The sequence below is a fragment of the Lampris incognitus genome, chromosome 15, assembly GCF_029633865.1.
Source record: "Lampris incognitus isolate fLamInc1 chromosome 15, fLamInc1.hap2, whole genome shotgun sequence".
Taxonomy (NCBI): domain Eukaryota; kingdom Metazoa; phylum Chordata; class Actinopteri; order Lampriformes; family Lampridae; genus Lampris; species Lampris incognitus.
In genome coordinates this window covers 25,798,133-25,808,009 of record NC_079225.1, presented here as the reverse complement: position 1 = coordinate 25,808,009, position 9,877 = coordinate 25,798,133, and the positions used below count along the sequence as shown (strand labels likewise).

Genomic DNA, 9,877 nt, shown 5'->3' with positions numbered 1-9,877 from the left:
ACTCTTGCTGGTACCCTTCTGTCGCAAATCACTCCTGACACTCTTCTCCACCCACTCCAACCTGCCTGCACTCTCTTTTTCACCTCTCTACTGCACTCCCCGTTACTTTGGACAGTTGACCCCAAGTATTTAAACTCAGATGTCTTTGTCACCTCCACTCCTTGCATCCTGACCATTCCACTGTCCTCTCTCTCATTCACGCATAAGTATTCCGTCTTGCTCCTACTGACTTTCATTCCTCTTCTCTCCAGTGCATACCTCCACCTCTCCAGGCTCTCCTCAACCTGTACCCTACTCTCGCTACAGATCACAATGTCATCCGCGAACATCATCGTCCATGGAGACTCCTGCCTGATCTTGTCCGTCAACCTGTCCATCACCATTGCAAACAAGAAAGGGCTAAGAGCCGATCCTTGATGTAATCCCACCTCCACCTTGAACCCATCTGTCATTCCAACCGCACACCTCACCATTGTCACACTTCCCTCATACGTATCCTGCAGCACTCCTACATACTTCTCTGCAACTCCTGACTTCCTCATACAATACCACACCTCCTCTCTCGGCACTCTGTCATAAGCTTTCTCTAAATCTACAAAGACACAATGCAACTCTTTCTGGCCTTCTCTATACTTCTCAATCAACATTCTCAAAGCAAACATCGCATCTGTGGTGCTCTTTCGTGGCATGAAACCATACTGCTGCTCGCTGATCGTCACCTCTCCTCTTAACCTAGCTTCTATTACTCTTTCCCAAATCTTCATGCTGTGGCTGATCAACTTTATACCTCTGTAGTTGTTACAGTTCTGCACATCTCCCTTGTTCTTGAAAATCGGTACCAGTATGCTTCTTCTCCACTCCTCAGGCATCCTCTCACTTTCCAGGATTGTGTTAAACAATCTAGTTAAAAACTCCACTGCCATCTCTCCTAAACATCTCCATGCCTCCACAGGTATGTCATCAGGACCAACTGCCTTTCCACTCTTCGTCCTCTTCATAGCTGCCCTCACTTCCTCCTTGCTAATCCGCTGAACTTCCTGATTCACTATCCCTACATCATCCAACCTTCTCTCTCTCTCATTTTCTTCATTCATCAGCCCCTCAAAGTATTCCTTCCACCTTCTTAGCACACTCTCCTCGCTTGTCAGCACATTTCCATCTCTATCCTTGATCGCCCTAACTTGCTGCACATCCTTTGCAGCTTGGTCCCTCTGTCTAGCCAATCGGTACAAGTCCTTTTCTCCTTCCTTAGTGTCTAATCTGTCATACAACTCACCATACGCCTTTTCCTTTGCCTTTGCCACCTCTCTCTTTGCTTTACGCTGCATCTCCTTGTACTCCTGTCTACTTTCTTCATCTCTCTTACTATCCCACTTCTTCTTTGCCAGACTTTTCCTCTGTATAATTTGCTGTACTTCCTCATTCCACCACCAAGTCTCCTTGTCTTCCTTCCTCTGTCCTGATGACACACCAAGTACCTTCCTAGCTGTCTCCCTCACTATTTCTGCAGTGGTTTTCCAGCCATCTGGCAACTCTTCACTACCACCCAGTGCCTGTCTTAACTCCTGCCTGAACTCCACACAACAGTCTTCCTTCTTCAACTTCCACCATTTGATCTTCGGCTGTGTCTTCACTCGCTTTCTCTTCTTGGTCTCTAAAGTCATCCTACAGACCACCATCCGATGCTGCCTAGCTACGTTCTCCCCTGTCACCACCTTGCAGTCTCCAATCCCTTTTAGATGGCGCCTTCTACATAAGATATAGTCCCCCTGTGTGCACTTTCCTCCACTCTTGTACGTCACCCTGTGTTCCTCCCTCTTCTTGAAATATGTATTCACCACAGCCATTTCCATCCTTTTCGCAAAATCCACCACCATCTGTCCTTCCACATTTCTCTTCTTGACTCCATACCTTCCCATCACCTCCTCATCACCTCTGTTCCCTTCACCAACATGTCCATTGAAGTCGGCTCCAATCACCACTCTCTCCTCCTTGGGTACCCTCTCCACCATGTCGTCCAACTCATTCCAGAATTCTTCTTTTTCATCCATCTCACACCCAACTTGCGGGGCATATGCGCTGATAACATTCAGCAATAAACCTTCAATTTCCAGCTTCATACTCATCACTCTGTCTGACACTCTCTTCACCTCCAGCACGCTCTTGACATACTCTTCCTTCAGAATTACCCCTACCCCTTTACTCCTCCCATTCACACCATGGTAGAAGAGTTTGAAGCCACCTCCGATACTCCTGGCCTTACTCCCCTTCCACCTGGTCTCTTGCACACACAGTATGCCTACCTTTCTTCTTTCCATCATGTCAGCCAGCTCTCTCCCTTTACCAGTCATAGTGCCAACATTCAAAGTTCCAACTCTCACCTCCACATGCCTACCCTTCCTCCTCTCTAGCTGCCTCTGGACATGCTTTCCCCCTCTCCTTCTCCTTCGCCCAACAGTAGCATAGTTTCCACCGACACCCTGCTGGTTATCAGTACCGGTGGCGGTCGTTGTTAACCCGGGCCTCGACCGATCCGGTATGTAAGTCTTATTTATGATCCGCATATTTGATTTGGCAAAGATTTTACGCCGGATGCCCTTCCTGACGCAACCCTCCCCATTTGTCCGGGCTTGGGACCGGCACTAAGGATGCACTGGCTTGTGCATCCTCAGCGGCTGGGTTGAATGTAGTCCAATATAACGGAGTAAAAGTACATTCATTGTATGACAAATGTACTCGAGTAAGAGTAAAAAAAAGTATTCTGCAAAACAACTACTCTTAGAAGTACAATTTATTTCTAAAAGTACTCAAGTATATGTAAAGGAGTAAATGTAACTCGTTACTACCCTCCACTGGCTATTGCACATTAGCGACGATAGCTTATTCTTTAGCAACATTTCCTGTGAAAAGCTTAACAGTTCATCATTAAAAGGCCTTTGCAATGGCAACAGCTGCTATTACTTATTTGCTAAGTCATAAATTTCTTCATTTACTTAAGGATGAACCAACATCATACATTTCAAGGCCCATTCCACATTGGCGGCATGATGGCCCAATGCTTGGCACTGTTGCCTCGCAGCAAGAAGGTCCTCGGTTCGAACCCCAGGCCATCCCAGGTCCTTTCTGTGTGGAGGTTGCGTGTGCTCTCCATGTCTGTGTGGGTTTTCTCCGGTTTCCTCCCACCATCAAAAAGACATGCATGTTAGGGTTAATACTTCTGTCTGTGCCCCTGACCAGGGCAATGGAAAGAAGAACTGGAGTTGGTCCCCGGGTGCTGCAGCTGCCCACTGCTCCTGTACAATAGGATGGATTAAATGCAGAGAACACATTCTTTGTAAGAATACGATGTCAAATAAAGTGGCTTCCATTTTCAGTTCAACAATAGGTATGTGTTTTAATGGCTTGAACATATACCTGTTGTTACCATTGGACTGTCAGTGTAGGTAAATGGACATTTATGTAAGTCAAGTCAAGTCAATTTTATTTGTATAGCCCATTATCCCAAATCACAAATTTGCCTCAGGGGGCTTTACAGCAACACAACTTTCTGTCCTTAGACCCTCACATCGGATAAGGAGCAACTCCCTAAAAAAAAAACCTTTAACAGGGAGAAAAAATAAGAAGAAACCTTAGGGAGAGCAACAGAGGAGGGCTCTCTCTCCCAAGACAGACAACATGTAACAGATGTGTGTACAGAATAAAACACAATTTACAGAATACAACATTGAAAGAGGATAACAGAATTATAATGAAATTATAAAATATATGAAGAATATGATTAGGAGGATGCCAAGCAGTGTCCCGACACCACTGGAACAGCCCAGGACCTGAGTCACACGACAACCATCACCATGTCGACAAAAATTTTTTTTAAAAACACATTAGTCACACATCTTTGTGAGAGAAGGATATCACATTGAAACAGGATAACAACATTATATGGATTTATAAGCTATATAAAAAGAAAATGTGATGAGGGGGATGCCAAGCAGTGTCCAGGTGGCACCCACCATCACCATGGAAACCTGGGAGGAGGACAGACTGCATGTGCACACAAGGGAGACTCACATCACACCATTCACACACGAGAAAGGAGGAGCACTTTTCTAGTCTACCGACCACTCAAAGCGTTTTACAGTGTATGCCTCATATTCACCCATCCATATACACATTCATACACTGATGGGAGAGGCTGCCATGCAAGGTGCCATGCAAGGTGCCATCCTGCTCATCAGGAGCAGTTAGGGGTTTAGTGTCTTGCTCAAGGACACTCTGACACGCTCTCTGCAGGAGCTGGGGATCAAACCAGCAGCCTTCTGATTACTGGATGACCCACTTTACCTCCTGAGCCATGCCGTCCGTCTAGGTCTGACCTCATTACTAGCAAAAGGTTAAAGGTTGTGGTTCTCACCATGAAATACAAAAGGAAGAGAGGATGTGCTCAGCTCACATCCAGACAGATATACAGGTGCGAGGTACCAAAGCTTGATGAGATAGCTTTGCAGCACGTCACAAGTTGTGACACGCCGCATTAAAACTTTTAAAGACTTTATAACAGCAACTGCACTTCTCTTTTCCCCATTTTATCACCTTGAAATATCAGCTGTAACTTGGCCCAGTTAAGAAACTCCTTTAGATACAAGCTTTAGGCCTGATAGGATCTGCACATGTTGCCTTTTTCATGCTTTTCAAATGCAAAATCTGAAGGTCTGACAGTGAGGGAGCTATTAAATCATGTCAAGACAACGCTGCTGCTTGTTAACATGCCAGATAACAGAGATGCAAAGCGATGGCATGTTTGTATGAAAACTGTGACCACTGTCCGTCTCTTTCTCAGATGTCCTGTCTCATTCGACCGACCACATTGCTGTTAAGTGCTCAGTGCTGTAATGAGAGGGTCCACTACATTAACTAACAGCTCATCTGATTTATCTTTACGGAGAAGCTTTCCTCTGTCTAATACCCCTAATCAGCATTCATGGCTCGCCGTGATGATTCGGGACAATGCTTTTTTATTGAGGAGGTGATCTCACCCCTGAGTGCCAGAATCAGCCTTTTTTACAGCCCATCTATCCAAGACCCCATCCATCACTGGGGTGTCAGGGAGACACGGGCGTGAGACACACACTAACTCATTTAAAGAGAGGGACATATTGGGATACCGCTCAAGACCACTAACTCACTTAAACTGATGGCTGATGTGGTGAAAAGTCTACAGTTGGGTCCAGCATCCCTCCTGTTTAAACAGGAGCAAATGAGGACATTATGTGGTTTCTGTCCACATTAGAAGGACTGAGTGAGAGATGGCTCGCTTTTCTTTGAATTTGTCTACCTCTCTATTCCCCTGCGCATGCCTGTTCTCCTCCCCCTGTCCTCCCCCCTCTTCCATTTGTGGCCATTTTGTTCACAGATCAGAGATCAAATGGACATTTTTACATTATGTTCAATTTGTTCCCGTATCGTTCGTACGTGCAAACGGCACTTGTGCACATTGCAGACCCGTTGATAATAATAACACCGTCTGGGTCCCTTTATCAAATAGGATCAAGCGTTTCATATGACATTACCAGTCGTGACTGATTGCAACTGAAACCTGCGTAGCAGCGGCTGACGCTTCCCTCTTATTGACTGTAAACACAATCACAAACCATGTCATCTCAGCTGAAAACCTGCTCCTCCAATATCCACCCCGAGAAATGGAGAGCGCAACACGGCTCGTCCCCACAGCCATTTTATGTTATATCTTTAAAATGATTGCCCATACCACGCCACGATGAGGAGACTCGTGGCGTGTGTAAATAATTTGATGCCGTTGTAACGGATTGAGCAGAGACAAATACCGACATTTGCCACTTTAGAAATGCAACCGCATGAGAAGATGGGCTTAGCATGCAGCAGTCAGATAGCAGAGCTATCTGTGGACATGATACGGCAGCATTGCTGTCATGTATATTTTGATATACGTGGGTTTTGTTTTGTTTTGTTTTTTTGTTTTTGTGCAGTAATCTTAAGAACACTGCATCACCGTGAGATCGGTGGTCTTCCTCTGCTTTCATTAGCTTCACCAGCCATCTAATGAAGCATGTTCCCCTGCAGCTGATGTTGGACTTCATTACATTACAGTTGTTAATTATAAATCTCCATGCAACAGGGCCCTGCCTGGCCCAAATGTACTCTAATGGGTGCACACTTTAAAGGGAAATTTCAAGTGTTGTCAAGACAGTGCAACATTTTGTATTACTTCATTAATCCCCGTGGGGAAATTCTTTTTCTGCATTTAACCCATCCTAGCTGTGCAGCTACAGGAGCAGTGGGCAGCCGCCCTGCAGCGCCCGGGGACCAACTCCAGTTTGTCTTGCCATGTCTCGGTCAGGGGCACAGACAGGAGTATTAACCCTAACATGCATGTCTTTTTGATGGTGGGGAGAAACTGGAGCACCCGGAGAAAACCCACCACAGACACGAGGAGAACATGCAAACTCCACATAGAGGACGACCTGGGATGACCCCCAAGATTGGACAACCCCAGGATTCGAACCCAGGACCTTCTTACTGTGAGGTGACAGCGCTAACCACTGGGCCACCGTGCCGCCCAAAACAGATCCCATGTACACTCCTCCCCTTGAAATTTTTCTCTGAAGCCCCCCCCCGAAAGAAAGACAGCCGAACGAGGTAAGCTTTCAACTTGGAGATGATCTTTATTGCCCAAGAATCCACCTGAGAACGGTAGCACTGCACATCTCATCTGAACAAGGCTTGTTTGCATTTTTAAACAACATCTCTCTTGGCATAGGACATTATATACAGCATAGGGCGCACACATTTAAACCACCTCCACAACCATATTGCTGGGTCACATCAGATATATTTTCTCACAAAAATATACACATAAATATTGTTACAGTACCTTGCACTAAGGAGGCAAAAAAAACATGGAGGCCTTTCTTCGTGTACAAAGATATTCAGACTGCAGATTCCTTTGGATCCCTTCATTTAGCATGTGCGAAAACGACAGACAGGTTTCAGACGACTCTTCACTCAAAACACACCGAGGAATACATTTACAGAGGACCGCCACCAGTTTCCCCAGACCTTATGGCTAAAAGCAAAAGTAGTGCACTAGTTTTAGTCTACACACATAGAAATATACCGTGGAGAGGACGTCAGGCCTCCGAAATACAGATTATATGGCAGCCATTTTACATGGGTTAGGTTATTATCTATGAGTCTACACAACTCTACAATATTATTATCTTCACTTTCTTCAAGTACTTTTTCTGCTCATACTGTCATCAGGTTGTGTTGAACATCATGATATGGTAGATATCAGTGCTAGCAGAGAAGCTGGGGGAGGGGGTGTCATTATTTTACATTGCTATCATTTAGAAATCCTCAACGAAAAATAGATGCAATTGTATGACTCTAATCTTCATTAATGCCACATTAGTAAATAATAAAAAAATGGCAAGACAACAGAGCCAGCATTCAATAAATATCACTATACGTTTGTACAATTGTATCATGAGAGATATACAATTATCTTTCCCTGAAATATCCTAATAAAACCAGACATTGGTTGTTTTACATGAGACAATGGAAAAAGGCTATTAACTATGAGTCTACGAAACATCCGCTCCCTTCAGTTACCAGTATTTTGCATGTTTCTCATACAGTGAAAGCATGGGTATTTCTGCAGGATAATAAGAAAGCAGGGATACATGTTTATTAATATGAGTGTCTTACAGGCCACATAATATTACTGTGGGCATTTGCTGGTATTCTTCAACAATAAGTCTTTACTCTTTGGCAAGAGTACACGTTAGTACGCATTAAGTTTCTCAATAGAAAAGGACAAATATAATAATCTAAAATTAAAAAAAAGAAGAGATTGCTATAAGAAAAAAAGCACTATGCAGATAACAGGCTTCAAGATGGTTGAGAGATAAGAGTGATCCCTAAGGATCTTCAAGTACCAGGTGGTCTTCTGACATAAGAAGGTTTACTTCAGGTGTGTTACTGTAGATATCGCTTTCCCAGATTTCTTCTGGTGTTTGTTGTTGTTGTTGTTGTTGTTGTTATTGTTGTTGTTGTTGTCTTTCAGATGAGGCCTGTCGTCATTTTTTCACATTGTCCTCCTTTTGTGGAGCAGGTCAACACACTTAATTTCAAAATGTCCTATATAGTGAATCTGACCACGTTGTTATCTTCAAGGAACTAAACTTGACGAGGCGGCGCTACTGCAGTACTGCTTCCTCTGAGTCTTCCTCCGTTCGCTTCAGTTTGAATCTCAAGAGGAGCAGAAAGGAAGGAATTTGTTTTGTTTTTTTTGTAATTTGTCCCATTTCTTGCATGTTCACTCCATGCATACACAGAGTGTAATTACTGGGTAAATCCATATTCATAATTTTAACGACAGTTGCAAGCCTAAAACTTTTTTTCCTTCACGTTGTGACATCCTACCAACCAGGCTAAGGTCAAGAATAAAGACAACAGCTCCCCGGGTTCAGGTCAGGCCTTGGCCTCGAGCAGCTCGAGGAACAGTTTGTGCATTGGCACTCGGCCATCCTGCTTGATGCTGCAGAAGTGCTGGACGGCGCGGGCAGCTGTCTGACGGAGGAGAGGGAGGGTCATGATCAGTTTGCCGGCTCGCCGGGGGTCATCGTGGTGATGGGTGGTCTCGTAGTCCTGCAGGGCCGCGTGAAGAACGTCCTGCAGTCTCTGGACTGCCTCCGAGTCCTCAATTTGCATGGAGTCTGCAGGAGTGTGGGTACATAATAATTTAAATGAACAAGAAGAAGGACTGAGGAGGAAAAGAACGAAAGTCTTGTTGGCAAATCTATCATCATGACTCCTTTGCAAATTTACAATTTATCAAGTCGTTATAACAAAGCAACAAAAGCAATGCAAAAAGCCATATCATGTGTACAAACCCTAGCATGATACCAACAATATTTTAATGTTGGCTTAAATTGCCCAAGGGCCCTAAATTGGATTGAGTGAATAAAGATAATGGAGTTATGGATGGTTTAATTTGTTTGTTAGGCACAAAAGATGAAAAATACAGAGTTAGCTGAACAGATTTGGACGCTAACGCAGGTGTAGGCAAACAGGGCTGAGTCCCACCTAAACTCTGTAGCGTACCTGAGTTAGCAAGCGCGATGGCTTTAAGGACCACAAACTCCTCTTTCTCCAGTCCCATGGCTTTGTACTTCTTGACCAGCTGCAGAATGGCATTGTTGAGGTCGAGCAGACCTGCCAGTTTGGACTGCTCCTCATCCATAATATAGTCCTCAGCGTACACCAGCCGGTCCTCCAAGGCCAGTGAGCGAAACACCACACGCAGGATCAAAATCTCCATCCAGCCGCTCTGTAACAGACTCATCTGGTCTGCCAGGGAGAGGGATGGGAAGCCTTGAAGAGAGAGAGCGAGAGAGCGAGAAGGAGAAAAAGACAATGTTTCTCATCAAACTAGTGGTGCTTCACTGGGTACAGCTGGACTTGAAGACAGTTATTGGTGACCACAATGGCAGTGGAGGGCAGAAACAAAGTGGGGGGGGGCATTTGGACAAAATAGAAATACTATTCATGTTTTTCTTGAGATGTCATTTACTTTGATGGCAGTTGTTTGTTTATTGGCAGTCGTTTGCTCAATAAAGCCCAATGACTTAAGGTTATAGTTAAGCCAACCTTTTTATTTACCGCTATCCTCCGGGTCCAAGACTTTTATTACACAGAGCATGCTTGAAGCAGAATGACGTACTGAATCACGTTTAAAGAGCACACACACACACGCACGCATGCACGCACACACACACACACACACACACACACACTCATGCACACATGCACAGCGGTGGCTACAACAAAGGCTAAGTGT

At 44.7% G+C, this 9,877-nt stretch overlaps 1 pseudogene; it reads right to left on the bottom strand.

Moving 5' to 3' along the window:
- Positions 1-8,508: 8,508 nt before the first annotated feature.
- Positions 8,509-9,877, bottom strand: part of LOC130125096 (estrogen-related receptor gamma-like) — a 14,347-nt pseudogene continuing 12,978 nt past the window's right edge.